General features: G+C 41.4%; 1 protein-coding gene across 1 annotated transcript in view; it reads left to right on the top strand.

Annotated features, from left to right (window-relative positions):
- The window catches only part of LOC139752271 (uncharacterized), a gene marked incomplete at its 3' end in the record, with an annotated part of 167,795 nt that overhangs the window by 16,660 nt on the left and 130,779 nt on the right, over window positions 1-20,356 (top strand). Inside the window, exon 2 of the mRNA XM_071668302.1 lies at window positions 2,691-2,748. The remainder of the gene's footprint in view (window positions 1-2,690; window positions 2,749-20,356) is intronic.

The raw sequence follows: 20,356 nt of genomic DNA on the forward strand, positions 1-20,356 counted from the left end.
CCTCACAACCACATAACATTGTTGGAACTACTATTTCTTCAAACATACCCATATTTGCTTCGAGATAATGTTCTCTCCTTCCACTCATTCTTCATCACTCCCAGAACCTTCACTTCCTCCCCCACCCTCTGACTCACTCCCGCTTTCATGGTTCCACGTGGTATGAGAAAGGTGGGAGGTGGGCAGATTAGAAAGGATAGTGAGTGGTGTGATGAAGAGGGTTGTTAGTGAAAGAGGTGTTTGGATGATACTTGCAGGAAAGTAGTGCAAATGACAGAGATGTATAAAAGGTAGCACCAGGACTACAGACAAAAAGGCCCCATTTGTTCACACTCGGCCTCTAGTTGTCATGCGTGGTGCACCAAAACCACAGCTTCCTCTCCACATCCAGGCCCCACAGACCTTTCCATAGTTTACCCCAGATGCTTCACATACCTTGGTTGAGTCCATTGACAGCATGTGATTCCCAGTATACCACATCGTTCCAATTCATTCTATTCCTTGCACGCCTTTCACCCTCCTGTATGTTCAGGCCCTGATTACTCAAATTCTTTTTCGCTCCATCTTTCCACCTCCAATTTGGTCTCCTGCTTCTTCTTGCTCCCTCCACCTTTGACACATATATCCTCTTTGTCAGTCTTTCCTCACTCATTCTCTCCATTTATGTGTGTGTGTGTGTTTGTGTGCATACATCACTGGAAAGAGAAAATAAGAACAGTGAGTACTTTCAGTTATAACATCCTTTTTTCTGATTGTATGTATATGGATGTACATATATATGCATTTATGTATATTTGTGTGTATATGATTGGATGGGTCTTTCTTTGTCTCTGTTGTGGCGCTACCTTGCTAATGTGGGAAACGGCGATCAAGTATAATGATTATAATAATAAAAGCCCAGAATGTTATTTCTTCTGGTTAGTTTTTTATTTGTTGGCTTAAAGAATTTTTCAGTGTATATGACTTTTTGTAGCTGTTCATCCGAGCTACTTCTATTATCTGCAGTCTCAACTACAATAGCTGTTCATCTGAGCTCCTATAATCAGCAATTTCAGCTTCAAAGTCTTTTCCTTTCCTACCTGCCTCCATATAATGTGTGGTAAGTGAAGTCTCCAAAGACATACATATATTTGCAACTAGATTTCTAAGGTCAAAACATGATTTCATTTGGTGTGATTTTATATGGTCTCTGTGATTTAAGTCCCTGTGTGTTAGCATGGCTTGTCTCTTTGTTGTTTTGGGATGTTAACATGTTCTGTTCTGATGAATTTGATGTCCTTTTTTCAGTCCTTTCATCAATCTCAAGAGGGAAACCAGTGTCATTTCCTCTGGCAGTTCTTCCCTTTGTTTGTGATTAAGAAATAATGAGTTTTGTAATGGGCCTTTGGGATATGCCCCATTGTTGCTATGTGGTAGTTTTCAGAGTACCTGTTCAAGCAGTGCCTAATCTTTAGTAATTGTTTGTTCAATTCTTGATGGTACAACCTGGAACCTTCCCATTAATTTAATTCACATTTGATAAGCCTGTTCAAAAATTTCCTATGGTATTTAAATTTACATATCCCGAGTAAGATATGCAAGTCCTGCTGTACATGTGATTTCCCTTCACATGGTATCTGCAGTAAAGCCAGACCCAAGATTTTTTTTTTCTTTTCACAGAATCCAAGCTTTTGATCCAGCAGAGAAAAAAAATGGTTGACTTTCACATGCACTAAACAAAGGATTTCTTCTCAATTATTGGCATTCCATCTTGCATGTTACCTGAGGATCCAGGAAATTGGCTGAGAACGGCAATATTCATTGCTGCCCAGGATATTTTTCGGAACCTTAATGTTACTCATAACCCTGCCTTTTTTTTATGTGGGACAGCCATCATTTTGCTGTTCATTGGCTTATTGATAGGGGATGAGAAACAGGAGTATCTGCAATTTTTATAACAGTTCCCTACACCCATTAGAGGCATGCTTTTAGACGTTAAGTAGAGTTCAGACACAATTTGAGAAGTAACATACAGTTGGCTATTATTTCATTGTTTTACCCTTTTCCTGCATTTGTGGTTGAGAGTATCGAGTCTTCTTGTACATTGTGTTCAGCAGGATTCTTTATGATGCTGTTGTGCTTATTACAGTCATTTTGAGCACCCTTATAGTAGTGACTGACTGGAGTAGAAAACTGCTAGGAGTTCTCTTGGCTGAAATGGATATGATTTCTGTACATGCCCTAGTCTGGTCCCCTTCTGATATTGCTCAGTGACCTTGGCCATATCCAAGATGGCTGATGCAAATAAAGACTGTTGTCTTTCTGTCAGTTAGTTTTTCATAGCTCAATATTCATTGAAGCTATTGGGTTGATTTGAACCAAACTTAACAGGGATAGTTCTTGGGTTGTCATTTTTCAAAGTTGTCTGAGTGCCATACAACATGGCTGCTGTTACAAAGCACTGAAAGCCAAGTGAGTCACAGAATCTTTGAGCAAGTAGCTTTTTTACTGATTTAGTTTTTTCATTTCCTCTTTTGCTATCTGATGTGATATTCTTTCATTCTGTTTTATTGATAGGTAATGTAGATTTGATACCTTTAACAAAGAACTTGAGAGAACTAGTTAAGTTATAGGCATGACTTTCAAAAACTTGCTATACTGTAGATTTTATAGCATAGAAGACTGTAATATTGTTTTTACTTTACTTTCAGGCTGTTGAAAATTCATCAGAGAATGGTTGCTGGAGGAAGAAGGAAGGAAATAATGAGGGTTAGTGTATTAGTATGCAACTAAATTTTCAGTATATGTGTTGTATGGTTAACTCGTGATTGTGCAAAATAGTGATGCTCCCTTTCACATGTGTAAGGGAAAAAATCTGTTCATTACATATGTGAATTATCTTTAAGTGCGAAAGAGAGACTTTTGGATGTTAATGTGCTGAGAGGTGCAACTGGAGGGATGTCTGATCATTATCTTGTGGAGGCTAAGGTGAAGATTTGTATGGGTTTTCAGAAAAGAAGAGTGAATGTTGGGGTGAAGAGGGTGGTGAGAGTAAGTGAGCTTGGGAAGGAGACCTGTGTGAGGAAGTACCAGGAGAGACTGAGTACAAAATGGAAAAAGGTGAGAACAATGGAAGTAAGGGGAGTGGGGGAGGAATGGGATGTATTTAGGGAATCAGTGATGGATTGCCCAAAAGATGCTTGTGGCATGAGAAGAGTGGGAGGTGGGTTGATTAGAAAGGGTAGTGAGTGGTGGGATGAAGAAGTAAGAGTATTAGTGAAAGAGAAGAGAGAGGCATTTGGACGATTTTTGCAGGGAAAAAATGCAATTGAGCGGGAGATGTATAAAAGAAAGAGACAGGAGGTCAAGAGAAAGGTGCAAGAGGTGAAAAAAAGGGCAAATGAGAGTTGGGGTGAGAGAGTATCATTAAATTTTAGGGAGAATAAAAAGATGTTCTGGAAGGAGGTAAATAAAGTGCGTAAGACAAGGGAGCAAATGGGAACTTCAGTGAAGGGTGCAAATGGGGAGGTGATAACAAGTAGTGGTGATGTGAGAAGGAGATGGAGTGAGTATTTTGAAGGTTTGTTGAATGTGTTTGATGATAGAGTGGCAGATATAGGGTGTTTTGGTCGAGGTGGTGTGCAAAGTGAGAGGGTTAGGGAAAATTATTTGGTAAACAGAGAAGAGGTAGTGAAAGCTTTGCAGAAGATGAAAGCCGGCAAGGCAGCAGGTTTGGATGGTATTGCAGTGGAATTTATTAAAAAAGGGGGTGACTGTATTGTTGACTGGTTGGTAAGGTTATTTAATGTATGTATGACTCATGGTGAGGTGCCTGAGGATTGGCGGAATGCGTGCATAGTGCCATTGTTCAAAGGCAAAGGGGATAAGAGTGAGTGCTCAAATTACAGAGGTATAAGTTTGTTGAGTATTCCTGGTAAATTATATGGGAGGGTATTGATTGAGAGGGTGAAGGCATATACAGAGCATCAGATTGGGGAAGAGCAGTGTGGTTTCAGAAGTGGTAGAGGATGTGTGGATCAGGTGTTTGCTTTGAAGAATGTATGTGAGAAATACTTAGAAAAGCAAATGGATTTGTATGTAGCATTTATGGATCTGGAGAAGGCATATGATAGAGTTGATAGAGATGCTCTGTGGAAGGTATTAAGAATATATGGTGTGGGAGGAAAGTTGTTAGAAGCAGTGAAAAGTTTTTATCGAGGATGTAAGGCATGTGTACGTGTAGGAAGAGAGGAAAGTGATTGGTTCTCAGTGAATGTAGGTTTGCGGCAGGGGTGTGTGATGTCTCCATGGTTGTTTAATTTGTTTATGGATGGGGTTGTTAGGGAGGTAAATGCAAGAGTTTTAGAAAGAGGGCAAGTATGAAGTCTGTTGGGGATGAGAGAGCTTGGGAAGTGAGTCAGTTGTTGTTCGCTGATGATACAGCGCTGGTGGCTGATTCATGTGAGAAACTGCAGAAGCTGGTGACTGAGTTTGGTAAAGTGTGTGGAAGAAGAAAGTTAAGAGTAAATGTGAATAAGAGCAAGGTTATTAGGTACAGTAGGGTTGAGGTCAAGTCAATTGGGAGGTGAGTTTGAATGGAGAAAAACTGGAGGAAGTGAAGTGTTTTAGATATCTGGGAGTGGATCTGGCAGCGGATGGAACCATGGAAGTGGAAGTGGATCATAGGGTGGGGGAGGGGGCGAAAATTCTGGGGGCCTTGAAGAATGTGTGGAAGTCGAGAACATTATCTCGGAAAGCAAAAATGGGTATGTTTGAAGGAATAGTGGTTCCAACAATGTTGTATGGTTGCGAGGCGTGGGCTATGGATAGAATTGTGCGCAGGAGGATGGATGTGCTGGAAATGAGATGTTTGAGGACAATGTGTGGTGTGAGGTGGTTTGATCGAGTGAGTAATGTAAGGGTAAGAGAGATGTGTGGAAATAAAAAGAGCGTGGTTGAGAGAGCAGAAGAGGGTGTTTTGAAGTGGTTTGGGCACATGGAGAGAATGAGTGAGGAAAGATTGACCAAGAGGATATATGTGTCGGAGGTGGAGGGAACGAGGAGAAGAGGGAGACCAAATTGGAGGTGGAAAGATGGAGTGAAAAAGATTTTGTGTGATTGGGGCCTGAACATGCAGGAGGGTGAAAGGAGGGCAAGGAATAGAGTGAATTGGAGCGATGTGGTATACCGGGGTTGACATGCTGTCAGTGGATTGAATCAAGGCATGTGAAGCGTCTGGGGTAAACCATGGAAAGCTGTGTAGGTATGTATATTTGCGTGTGTGGATGTATGTATATACGTGTGTATGGGGGTGGGTTGGGCCTTTTCTTTCGTCTGTTTCCTTGCGCTACCTCGCAAACGCGGGAGACAGCGACAAAGTATAATAAAAAAAAAAATAATATCTTTCAGTAAAGAAAATCTCCCAAAAGTATATGTTTCTTGGTATTGTAGAGTGTTGAGTGACTTGGTGAGGAGGCAGGTGGACACCAACGATGTATGATGATTATGGTGTTTTTCAGGTGTGATTTCACACTACATACATCTAAACAGTACACTATTTTTTTTTATTCATACCTGATTTTACATATTTGCACTAAGCATACAACACATTCTTGATTTCACATTATTTGAACTAAGCACACAATACACTTATGCATATGTTATTGCATTATTATTTATCAGCGAACAACAAGTTACTCACTTTCCTAGCCCTTTCATCCACAACAGACTGTATCCTTGCCCCTCTCTCCAAAACTCTTGCATTCACCTCCCTAACAACCCCATCCATAAACATATTGAACAACCATGGTGACATCATGCACCCCTGCCGCAAATCGACATTCCCTGGGAACCTTCCTACTGTGCACATGCCTTACATTCTGGATAAAATCTTTTCACTGCATCTAGGAACTTACCTCCCTCATCATATACTCTTAATACCTTCCACAGAGCATCTCTATCAACTCTATCATATGCCTTCTTCAAATCCATAAATGCTTCATACAAATCCATCTGTTTTTCTAAGTATTTCTCATGTACATTCTTCAAAGCAAACACCAGATCCACACATCCTCTACCGCTTCTGAAACCACACTGCTCTTCCCCAGTCTGATGCTGTGTGCATGCCTTCAACCTCTCTTTCAATACCCTCCCGTATAATTTCCCAGGAATCCTCAACAAACTTATACCTCTGTAATTTGAACAAGGTTATTAGGTACAGTAAGGTTGAGAGTCAAGTCAATTGGGAGGTAAGTTTGAATGGAGAAAAACTGGAGGAAGTAAAGTGTTTTAGATATCTGGGAGTGGATTTGGCAGCGGGTGGAACCATGGAAGTGGAAGTGAATCATAGGGTAGGGGAGGGGGCGAAAATTCTGGGAGCCTTGAAGAATGTGTGGAAGTCAAGAACATTATCTCGGAAAGCAAAAATGGGTATGTTTGAAGGAAAAGTGGTTCCAACAACGTTGTATGGTTGCGAGGTGTGGGCTATGGATAGAGTTGTGTGCAGGAGGGTGGATGTGTTGAAAATGAGATGTTTGAGGACAATATGTTGTGTGAGGTGGTTTGATCGAGTAAGTAATAATAGGGTAAGAGAGATGTGTGGGAATAAAAAGAGTGTGGTTGAGAGAGCAGAAGAGGGTGTTTTGAAATGGTTTGGTCACATGGAGAGAATGAGTAAGGAAAGATTGACTAAGAGGATATATGTATCAGAGGTGGAGGGAACGAGGAGAATTGGGAGACCAAACTGGAGGTGGAAAGATGGAGTGAAAAAGATTTTGAGTGATCGGGGCCTGAACATGCAGGAGGGTGAAAGGCGTGCAAGGAATAGAGTGAATTGGAATGATGTGGTATACTGGGGTCGACGTGCTGTCATTGGATTGAACCAGGGCATGTGAAGCGTCTGGGGTAAACCATGGAAAGATCTGTGGGGCCTGGATGTGGAAAGGGAGCTGAGGTTTCAGTACATTATTACATGACAGCTAGAGACTGTGTGAACAAATGGGGCCTTTGTTGTCTTTTCCTAGCGAGGTGGCGATGGGAATGAATAAAGGCAGACAGTATGAATTATGTACATGTGTATATATGTATATGTCTGTGTGTGTATATATATGTATACGTTGAGATGTATAGGTATGTATATTTGCGTGTGTGGACGTGTATGTATATACATGTGTATGTGGGTGGGTTGGGCCATTCTTTCGTCTGTTTCCTTGCGCTACCTCGCTAACACAGGAGACAGCGACAAAGCAAAATAAATATATACCTTTATCCCCTTTACCTTTTATACAGTGGCACTATGCATGCATTCCGCCAATCCTCAGGCACTTCTCCATGAACCATACACACACTGAATATCCTCACCAACCAGTCAACAACACAGTGACCCCCTTTTTGAATAAATTCCACAGCAATACCTTCCAAACCTGCCGCCTTGCTGGCTTTCATCTTCCGCAAAGCTTTCACTACCTCATCTCTATTTACCAAATCATTCTCCCTGACTCTCTCACTTCGCACACCACCTCAACCAAAACACCCTATATCTGCGCTCTATCATCAAACACATTCAACAAACCTTCAAAATACTCACTCCATCTCCCTTCATATATGTGTATAAGTATTTATGTATATGTATGTGTATATGTTATCCTTGGGGATAGGGGAGAAAGAATACTTCCCACATACTCCCTGCATGTCGTAGAAGGCGACTAAAAGGGGAGGGAGCAGGTGGCTGGAAATCCTCCCCTCTTTATTTTTTTTTTTTTTTTATTAATTTCCAAAAGAAGGAACATAGAAGGGGGCCAGGTGAGGATATTCCCTCTAAGGCCCAGTCCTCTGTTCATAACGCTACCTCGCTAATGCGGGAAATGGTGAATAGTATGAAAGAAAAAGGTATGTGTATATGTGTGGATAGGTCATTCTTTGTTTTTTCTCAGCGCTACCTCACTGACATGGGAAACAGTGATCAAGTATGATAATGATGATAATAATAACACATACATTGAATAACCTTACCAACCAGTCAACATAACAATACAGTCACCCCCTTTTTTAATAAATTCCACTGCAATACCACCCAAACCCGCTGCCTTGCTGGCTTTCATCTTCTGCAAAGCTTTTACTACCTCTTCTCTGTTTACCAAATCATTCTCCCTAACCCTCTCACTTTGCACACCACCTCGACCAAAACACCCTATATTTGCCACTCTATCATCAAACTCATTCAACAAACCTTCAAAATACTCACTCCATCTCTTTCTCACATCACCACTACTTGTTTATCACCTCCCCATTAGCCCCCTTCACTGAAGTTCCCATTTGTTCCCTTGTCTTACGCACTTTATTTACCTCCTTCCAAAACATCCTTTTATTCTCCCTGAAATTTAATGATACTCCACCCCAACTCTTATTTGCCCTCTTTTTCACCTCTTGCACCTTTCTCTTGACATCCTGCCTCTTTCTTTTATATATCTCCCACTCATTTGCATTATCTCCCTGCAAAAATCGTCCAAATGCCCCTCTCTTCTCTTTCACTAATAATCTTACTTCTTCATCCCATCACTCACTACCCTTTCTAATCTGCCCACCTCCCACACTTCTCATGCCACAAGCATCTCTTGCACAAGCCATCACTGCTTCCCAAAATACATCCCATTCCTCCCCCACTCCCCTTGCGTTCTTTGTTCTCACCTTTTTCCATTCTGTACCTAGTCTCTCCTGGTACTTCCTCACACAAGTCTCCTTTCCAAGCTCACTTACTCTCACCACTCAGTTCACCCCAACATTCTCTCTTCTTTTCTGAAAACCTCTACAAATCTTCACCTTCGCCTTCACAAGATAATGATCAGACATCCCTCCAGTTGCACCTCTCAGCACATGAACATCCAAAAGTCTCTCTTTTGTGCGCCTATCAATTAACACGTATTCCAATGAATCTCTCTGGCCATCTCTCCTACTTACATATGTATACTTATGTATATCTCTTTTTGAAACAGGTATTCCCAATCACCAGTCCTTTTTCAGCACATAAATCTACAAGCTCTTCACCATTTCCATTTGCAACACTGAACACCCCATGTACACCAATTATTCCCTCAACTGCCACATTACTCACCTTTGCATTCAAATCACCCATCACTATAACCCGGTCTCTTGCATCAAAACTACTAACACACTCACTCAGCTGCTCGCAAAACACTTGCCTCTCATGATCTTTCTTCTCATGCCCAGGTGCGTATGCACCAATAATCACCCATCTCTCTCCATCAACTTTCAGTTTTACCCATATCAATCAAGAGTTTACTTTCTTACACTCTATCACATACTTCCACCACTCCTGTTTCAGGAGTAGTACTACTCTTTCCCTTGCTCTTGTCCTCTCACTAACCCCTGACTTTTCTCCCAAGACATTCCCAAACCACTCTTCCCCTTTACCCTTGAGCTTTGTTTCACTCAGAGCCAAAGCATCCAGGTTCCTTTTCTCAAACTATTTCTCCTTTTTTCTCATCTTGGTTACATCCACACACATTTAGACACCCCAATCGGAGCTTTCAAGGAGGATGAGCACTTCCTGCATGACTCCTTCTTCTGTTTCCCCTTTTAGAAAGTTAAGATAATAATGATAATGATATATTTATTTATTTTCTGTTTTGCTTTGTCGCTGTCTCCCGCATTAGTGAGGTAGCGCAAGGAAACAGACGAAAGAATTGCCCAACCCACCCACATACACATGTATATACATACACGTCCACACGCTAATATACATACCTATACATCTCAACGTATACATGTATATACACACACAGACATATACATGTATACACATGTACATAATTCATACTGTCTGCCTTTATTCATTCCCATCACCACCCCACCACACATGAAATAATAACCCCCTCCCCCTCATATGTGCGAGGTAGCGTTAGGAAAAGACAGCAAAGGCCACATTCGTTCACACTCAGTCTCAAGCTGTCATGTAATAATGCACCGAAACCACAGCTCTCTTTCCACATCCAGGCCCCACAGAAGTTTCCATGGTTTACCCCAGACGTTTCACATGCCCTGGTTCAATCCATTGACAGCACGTCGACCCCGGTATACCACATCGTTCCAATTCACTCTTTTCCTTGCACGCCTTTCACCCTCCTGCATGTTCAGGCCCCTATCACTCAATATCTTTTTCACTCCATCTTTCCACCTCCAATTTGGTCTCCCTCTTCTCCTCATTCCCTCCACCTCTGACACATATATCCTCTGACCCATATATCATATATCCACATATGTTATTAATAATAATGATAATAATAATGATAATAATGATAATAATACTAATGATAATAATGATAATATTGTTCTTATTCTTTACCTTCATACTTATTGTCATTTCCAGGGTTAGCAGGTTAGAGCCAGACAAGGAAAGCCATATCCGCTCACATCCATTCTTGAGCTTTCATGTTTAATGCACCAGAACCACAGCTACCTATCCACATTCAGGTCCCACAGACTTTCCATAGTTTACCCCGAACATTCCACATGCTCTGGTTCAGTCTATTGACAGCATAGTGATCCTAGTATACCACATCGTTTCCAATTCACTTTGTTCTCTGCATGCCTTTCCTAATTGCCTGAAATTTCTTTCACTCCATCCTTCCATCTTCAATTTGATCTCCCCGTTCTCCTTATTCCCTTCACTTCTGACACATATATCCTCTTTGTCAACCTTTCCTCATTCATTCTCTCCAAATGTCCAAACTATTTCAGTACACCCTCTTCTACTTTCTCAATCACACTCTTTTAAGTACCACATGTCTCTCTTATCTTTTCATTACTTACTCAATCAAACCACCTCACACCACTTATAGTCCTCAAACATAACATTTCCAACACATCTGCCCTCCTTAGCACAACCCTATCTGCGGCTCATGCCTCACATCCTTATGATATTGTTGGGACTACTATTCCTTCAAACATACCCATTTTTGCCCTTCCAGATAATATTCTCTCTTTTCACACAGTCTTCAGCACTCCCAAAACCTTCACCCCCCTCCCTCATCCAATGGCTCCATCTACTGCCTTGTCCACACATTCCCCTTTCACCTCTTGCACCTTTCTCATGACCTCCTGCCTCTTTCTTTTATACATCTCCCAGTTATTTGCATTATTTCCCTGCAAAAATCGTCCAAATGCCTCTCTCTTCTCTTTCACTAATAATTTTACTTCATCTTCCCACCACTCACTACCCTTTCTAATCTGCCCACCTCCCATGCTTCTCATGCCACAATCATCTTTTGCGCAAGCCATCACTGCTTCCCTAAATACATCCCCCCACTCCCCTTACGTCCTTTGTTGTCACCTTTTTCCATTCTGTACTCAGTCTCTCCTGGTACTTCCTCACAAAAGTCTCCTTCCCAAGCTCACTTACTCTCACCACTCTCTTCACCCACCCCAACATTCTCTCTTCTTTTCTGATAACCTCTACAAATTTTCACCTTCGCCTCCACAAGATAATGATCAGACATCCCTCCAGTTGCACCTTTCAGCACATTAACATCCGAAAGTCTCTCTTTCACGCTTCTATCAATTTACACGTAATCCGATAACACTCTTTGGCCATCTCTCCTATTTACATACATATACTTATGTATATCTCTCTTTTTAAACCAGGTATTCCCAATCACCAGTCCTTTTTCAGCACACAAATCCACTAGTTCCTCACCATTTCCATTAACAACACTGAACACCCCATGTACACTAATTAAAACTCAACTGCCACATTACTCACCTTTGCATTCAAATCACCCATCACTATAACCCGGTCTCGTACGTACATCAAAACTACTAACACATTACTTACTCTCCCAAACCACTTGTCCCCCATACTTGTTCTCATCCCATCAAGCACTCAATAATCACCATATCCTTTCCAGACCACTTTCATACATTCAACCTATTTACTTTTCTTAATTATCACATACTCCAACCACTCCGTTCACCACACTCTACATTCTTAATACCATTCCCAAGAGCTCTTACACTCTATTCCATCAATGCTCTCTCCATACCCAGAAATGCTACAACAAATCCTCTGCTATTTAGATTTCTAATACATTTCTTCATGAATGCAAACATCCGAATCCACACATCCTCCCATTCTGAAACACACCTCTTTCCCAATGCGAGCTCGAAACATCCTCACCCTCCAATCAATACATCTCCCCATATAAATTTCCCATGAATACTCACACAAAGTTATACCTCTGTAATTTGAGCACTTTTTATCCCATTTTGCCTTTGTACAGTGGCACAATGCAAGCATTCCGCCAATCCTCAGGCACCTCACCATGAGACATACATACATTAAATAACCTTATCAACCAGTCAACAATACATTCACCCCTTTTTTAATAAATTCTACTGCAATATCATCCAAACCCGCTGCCATGCCAGCTTTCATCTTTCGCAAAGCATTTACTACCTCTTCTCTGTTTACCAAATCATTTTCCCTAAACCTCTCACTTTGCACACCACCTCAACCAAAACACTCTATCATCAGACACATTCAACGAACCTTCAAAATACTCACTCCATCTCCTTCTCACATCACCATTACTTGTCATCACCTCCCCATTAGCCCCCTTCACTGAAGTTCCCATTTGCTCCCTTGTCTTACGCACTTTGTTTACCTTCTTCCAAAACATCTTTTTATGCATCCTAAAATTTAATGATACCCTCTCACCCCAACTCTCATTTGCCCTCTTTTTCACCTCTTGTACCTTTGTCTTGACCTCCTGTCTCTTTCTTTTATACATCACCCTCTCATTTGCATTATTTTCCTGCAAAAATTGTCCAAATGCCTCTCTCTTCTCTTTCACTAATAATCTTCCCTCTTCATTCCACCACTCACTACCCTTTCTAATCTGCCCATCTCCCACGCTTCTCATGCCACAAACATCTTTTGCGGAAGCCATCACTGCTTCCCTAAATACATCACATTTCTCCCCTACTCCCCTTACCTCCTTAGTTCTCAACTTTTTCCATTCTGTATTCACTCTCTCCTGGTACTTCCTCCCACAAGTCTCCTTCCCAAGCTCACTTACTGTCACCTCTCTTTTCACCCCAACATTCTCTCTTCTCTTCTGAAAACCTCTACAAATCTTCACCTTCGCCTCCACAAGATAATGATCAGACATCCCTCCAGTTGCACCTCTCAGCACATTAACATCCAAAAGTCTCTCTTTCGCACGCCTATCAATTAACATGTAATTCAATAACGCTCTCTGGCCATCCCTCCTACTTACATACATATACTTATGTATATACTTATGTATATTATGTATATTTTATTCCTGGGGATAGGGGAGAAAGAATGCTTCCCACGCATTCCTCACGTGTCGTAGAAGGCGACTAAAGGAGATGGGAGCGGGGGGCTGGAAACCCTCCCCTCCTTGTATTTTAACTTTCTAAAAGGGAAACAGAACAAGGAGTCACGCGCGGGGTGCTCATCCTCCTCGAAGGCTCAGATTGGGGTGTCTAAATGTGTGTGGATGTAACCAAGATGAGAAAAAAGGAGAGATAGGTAGTATGTTTGAGGAATGGAACCTGGATGTTTTGGCTCTGAGTGAAACGAAGCTCAAGGGTAAAGGGGAAGAGTGGTTTGGGAATGTCTTGGGAGTAAAGTCAGGAGTTAGTGAGAGGAGAAGGGCAAGGGAAGGAGTAGCACTACTCCTGAAACAGGAGTGGTGGGAGTATGTGATAGAGTTTAAGAAAGTAAACTCTGTATTGATATGGGTAAAACTGAAAGTTGATGGAGAGAGATGGGTGATTATTGGTGCATATGCACCTGGGCATGAGAAGAAAGATCATGAGAGGCAAGTGTTTTGCGAGCAGCTGAGTGAGTGTGTTAGTAGTTTTGATGCAAGAGAGCGGGTTATAGTGATGGGTGATTTGAATGCAAAGGTGAGTAATTTGGCAGTTGAGGGAATAATTGGTGTACATGGGGTGTTCAGTGTTGTAAATGGATATGATGAAGAGCTTGTAGATTTATGTGCTGAAAAAGGACTGGTGATTGGGAATACCTGGTTTAAAAAGAGAGATATACATAAGATATATATATATATTTATTTATATATTTTTCCTTTGTCGCTGTCTCCCGCGTTTGCGAGGTAGCGCAAGGAAACAGATGAAAGAAATGGCCCAACCCACTCCCATACACATGTATATACATACACGTCCACACACGCAAATTACATACCTATACATCTCAATGTACACATATATATATACATACAGACACATACATATATACCCATGCACACAATTCACACTGTCTGCCTTTATTTATTCCCATCGCCACCTCGCCACACATGGAATACCATCCCCCTCCCCCCTCATGTGTGCGAGGTAGCGTAGTGGGGTGGCGACGGGAATGAATGAAAGTAGCAAGTATGAATATATACATGTGTATATATGTATATGTCTGTGTATGTATATGTATGTATATGTTGAAATGTATAGGTATGTATATGTGCGTGTGTGGGCGTTTATGTATATGTATGTGCATATAGGTGGGTTGGGCCATTCTTTCATCTGTTTCCTTGCACTCCCTCGTTAATGCAGGAGACAGTGACAGAGTATAATAAGCAAATAGATAAGCATTTAGATGCATGGAAGTAGACATAACAGCAAATGGAACCATGGCAGTGGAAGAAAGTCATTGAGTGGGTGATGGGGCGAAGGTTTTTGGAACAAGGAGGAATGTGTGGAAAGAGAGGTTGCCATATTAGACGGAAGACTTTGATGTGCTTGAAACTACAGTTGTCCCAGCAATGTCTTATGGGTGTGAGGTATGGATGTGTGGAGGAGGGTGGATGCGTTGGAAAGAAAATGTTTTAGGACAGTATGTGGTGTGAGGTGGTTTGATCAATTAAGAAATAAAAAGGTATGAGCCGTGTGGTAATAAAAAGAGTGTGGTTGAGGATATGTTGAAAAGTTTTTGACATTTGCAGAGAATGATAGAGGAGAGGTTGACAAAGAGGATATATGTGTCAGAAGTGGAGGGGACAAGGAGAAGGGCTAGAAAAAATTGGGGATGGAAGGATGGAGTGAAAAATATTTTGAGTTACTAAGGCCTGAGCATGCAGGAGGTTGAAAGGTCTGCACGGGATAGAATCAATTGGAACAGTGTGGTATAGAGGGGGTGATCTGCTGACAAAGGACTGAGCCAGTGTATGTGAAGTGGCTGTTGGAAACCATGGGAGGGTCTGTGGGGCTTGGTTGTGGTTGGTGCATTGTACATATCAGCTAAAGAATGTATGTGAACAATGCTGCTTTTTTTCGTTTATTTTTGGCTCAAACACAGGAGGTGGCAGAATGGTATGAAAGAAAAGAAAGAATTGAATTTATAACATAGATTCTCTTAACACTGTATTTAGATATTTTTTGTTTTCTGAATGTGGTAACCTGAAAACACACAAGGGGCATCCACAGTGCAATACAATTTGGCATTTGCCTCAGGTGTCAACCATTTCCCACAGTACTTAAGGCAATGGGTAAAAATACTGGGGAAAAGGGATGAGTTGGGAAAATTTAAAGGGATAGCCAACATTTGTAAACAGATGCAGGAGAATATCTTTTAAGGAACTCTGCAAAATATTGTTGATATTTCACATTTTGCAGTATAAATCATTTTACACATTAGATATTTACATAGTATATCGTATTTTCCATGTCTTACTTAATTTTTGGCAAGTTAAGTAAAGGAATATCCCTTGGTAGGCTGGTGAAGCATGGGAGAAGGATGATGGTTTATGTTTTAATTACTGCTGTCATTGCCAAATGGAAGCAGCTATCAATGAAGAAAATCGCCAGAGTATTCAGAAAAATGGTATATTAATGATGAAAGGGGGGTACATTTTGAATGGTCATGGAGATTATGCAACTGTCACACTTAAAGTTTATAGTGCTTAGGTTGCAGTTATGTGGCCTCATGTGAAGAGTTAGTGAAACATAAACTAACACACTTTCAGGTGATTTGTACTTTTTCTCATCACTGACCATGTTGATTCATCAAGTAAGGAGAACATTTTCATTCATTCATCCTCAGTACACAAAATAATTCCATTGTATTTTAACCCCCAACACAGTACATAGTCAAATCATGTACTGTCCTTCAATTATGCCAACATATAGGGGCTGAAATCATGTACACAAATGAAATCCCATTTTTAAGTAGATTGCTAAATGTATCAAGTGAAGTATTTGCAGCCTTCACTGAACCACACAAAAGACCATATGAATATTGAGATGTGGATCCCAGATTGCAACATGTGCAGCTGCAACATCACTAGAAGATCATGTGTGGGAATTGCACTGTAAATAGTAGATACACCTATAACAACTGAACCCCTGAACTCCGAAACCTGGTCATTGCAGTAATCTATATACCACTTGATGTAAAGCCTCGTGAGTTTATGGTGCAGATGAAAAAAAAGAATCATGTCTCCATCTCCTCAGAAACCCAGTCCCAAATATAATTGTCTTGGGATACTTCATCATACAATATTTTAGATGGAGACAGGCAGGAAATAATATTGCAGAGGAAAATACTGACGCTGGATGCAGCTCAGACGAACAGGTAAAAAAGCTATTCAGACTATGTAGAAAGTTTTCTGTCAGCCAACAAATAAGAAAACCAGATGGAGGAAATAAAATTTTCGATTTGATCTTCAAAAATAATGTAGACCTAATATTATCATTATATATTATTATACTTTGTCGCTGTCTCCTGTGTTAGCGAGGTAGCGCATGGAAACAGACGAAAGAATGGCTCAACCCACCCACATAGACATGTATATACATACACGTCCACATATGCACATATACATATCTATACATTTCAACGTGTACACATATATACATATATACACATACATAATTCATACTTGCTGCCTTTATTCATTCCTGTCGCCACCCCGCCTCACATGAAATGACAATCCTCTCCCCCCGCACACATGTGAGGTAGCTCTAGAAAAAGACAACAAAGTCCACATCCGTCCACACTCAGTCTCTAGCTGTCATGTATAATGCACCGAAACCACAGCTCCCTTTCCATATCCTGGCCCCACAAAACTTTCCACGGTTTACCCCAGACACTTCATATGCCCTGGTTCAATCCATTGACAGCATGTCGATCCTGGTATACCACACTGTTCCAATTCACTCTATTCCATGCACGCCTTCCATCCTCCTGCATGTTCAGGCCCCGATCACTCAAAATCTTTTTCACCCCATCTTTCCACCTCCTATTCGGTCTCCCACTTCTCCTCGTTCCCTCCACCTCTGACACGTCCTCTTTGTCAATCTTTCCTCACTCATTCTCTCCATGTGACCAAACCATTTCAAAACACCCTCTTCTGCTCTCTCATCCACATGCTTTTTATTACCACACATCTATGTTCTCTCCATGTGACCAAACCATTTCAGAACACCCTCTTCTGCTCTCTCAGCCACACTTTTTATTGCCACACATCTCTCTTACCCTTTCATTACTTACTTGATCAAACCACCTCACACCACATATTTTCCTCACATCTCATTTCCAACACACCCACCCTCCTCCACACAACTCTTTCTATAGCCCACGCCTCGCAACCATATAACATTGTTGGAACCACTACTCCTTCAAACATACTCATTTTTGCTTTCTGAGGTAATGTTCTCGCCTTCCACACATTTTTCAACGCTCCCAGAACCTTCGGCCCCTCTCCCTACTGTACCTAATAACCTTGCTCTTATTCACATTTACTCTCAGCTTTCTTCTTTCACACGCTTTACCAAACTCAGTCACCAGCTTCTGCAGTCTCTCACCAGCACTGTATCATCAGCAAACAACAACTGACTCACTTCCCAAGCTCTGTCATCCACAACAGACTGCATACTTGCCCCTCTCTCCAAAACTTTTGCATTCACCTCCCTAACAACCCCATCCATAAACAAATTAAACAACCATGGAGACATCACGCAAACCAACATTCGCTGAGAACCTATCACTTTCCTCTCTTCCTACTCATACACATGCCTTACATCCTCGATAAAAACTTTTCACCGCTTCAGCAGCTTACCTCCCACACCATATATTCTTAATACCTTCCACAGAGCATCTCTATCAACTCTATCATATACCTTCTCCAGATACATAAATACTACATACAAATCCATTTGCTTTTCTAAGTATTTCTCACAAACATTCTTCATAGCAAACACCTGATCCACACATCCTCTAACATTTCTGAAACCACACTGCTCTTTCCCAGTCTGATGCTCTGTACATGCCTTCACCCTCTCAATCAATACCCTCCCATATAATTTCCCAGGTATACTCATCAAACTTACACCTCTGTATTTAAGCACTCACCTTTATCCCCTTTGCCTTTGTTCAATGGCACTATGCATGCATTCTGCCAATCCTCAGGCACCTCAATATGAGTCATACACACAATGAATAGCCTTACCAACCAGTCAACAACACAGTCACCCCATTTTATAATAAATTCCACTGCAATACCATCCAAACCCGCTGCCTTGCCGGCTTTCATCTTCAGCAAAGCTTTTACTACCTCTTCTCTGTTTACACCAAATCATTCTCTCTAACCCTCTCTTTGCACACCACCTCGACCAAAACACCCTATATCTGCCACTCTATCATCTAACACTTTCAACAAACCTTCAAAATACTCACTCCATCTCCTTCTCACATCACCACTACTTGCTATCACCTCCCCATTAGCCCCCTTCATCAATGTTCCCATTTGTTCTCTTGTCTTACGCACTTTATTTACCTCCTTCCAAAGCATCTTTTTTTTCTTCCCTAAAATTTAATGATACTCTCTCACCCCAACTCTCATTTGCCCTCTTTTTCACCTCTTGCACCTTTCTCTTGACCTCCTGCCTCTTTCTTTTATACATCTCCCAGTCATTTGCACTATTTCCCTGCAAAACTCGTCCAAATGCCTCTCTCTTTTCTCTCACTAATAATCTTGCTTCTTTATATCACCACTCATACCCTTTCTAATCACTACCCTTTCTAATCTACCCACCTCCCACGCTTCTCATGCCACAAGCATCTTTTGCTTAAGCCATCACTACTTCCCTAAATACATCCCATTCTTCCCCCACTCCCCATATGTCCTTTGTTCTCACTTTTTTCCATTCTGCACTCAGTCTCTCCTGGTACTTCCTCACACAAATCTCCTTCCCAAGGTCACTTACTGTCACCACTCAGTTCACCCCAACATTCTCTCTTCTTTTCTGAAAACCTCTACAAATCTTCACCTTCGCCTCCACAAGATAATGATCAGACATCCCTCCAGTTGCGCCTCTCAGCACATTAACATCCAAAAGTCTCTCTTTCGCATGCCTATCAATTAACACGTAATCCAGTAACACTCTGTGGCCATCTCTCCTACTTACATACGAATACTTATGTATATCTCTCTTTTTAAACCAGGTATTCCCAATTACCATTCCTTTTTCAGCGCACAAATCTGCAAGCTCTTCACCATTTCCACTTACATCACTGAACACCCCATGTACACCAATTATTCCCTCAAATGCCACATTACTCACCTTTTTATTCAAATCGCCCATCACTGTAACCCGGTCTCGTGCATCAAAACTACTAACACCCTCACTCATCTGCTCCCAAAACACTTGCCTCCCATGATCTTTCTTCTCATGCCCGGGTGCATATGCACCAATAATCACCCATCTCTCTCCATCCACTTTCAGTTTTACCCATATCAATCTAGAATTTACTTTCTTGCACTCTATCACATACTCCCACCACTCTTATTTCAGGAGTAGTGTTATTGCTTTCCTTGCCCTTGTCCTCTCACCAACCCCTGACTTTACTCCCAGAACATTCCCAAACCACTCTTCCCCTTTACCCTTGAGCTTCATTTCACTCAGAGCCAAAACATCCAGGTTCCTTTCCTCAAACATACTACCTATCTTTCATTTTTTCTCATCTTGGTTACATCCACACACATTTAGACACCCCAATCTGATCCTTCGAGGAGGATGAGCACTCCCCACGTGACTCCTTTTTCTGTTTCCCATTTTAGAAAGTTAAAATACAAGAAGGGGAGGGTTTCTAGGCCCCCCGCTCCGTCCCCTTTAGTTGCCTTCTACAACACGTGAGGAATGCATGGGAAGTATTCTTTCTCCCCTATCCCCAGGGAAATATGTGATATTATCATCTTAGGCACCTTATACTGAGATCTCAACCTGATTGAAGTAAAATCAAATTTAGATGCTGAACTGTCTAGTCATAATGCACCAAACAGTGGAAGTGTTTTCGTCATTTCAATTTTGATATAAATGGATA

This window comes from Panulirus ornatus, chromosome 12, assembly GCF_036320965.1.
Source record: "Panulirus ornatus isolate Po-2019 chromosome 12, ASM3632096v1, whole genome shotgun sequence".
Taxonomy (NCBI): Eukaryota; Metazoa; Arthropoda; class Malacostraca; order Decapoda; family Palinuridae; genus Panulirus; species Panulirus ornatus.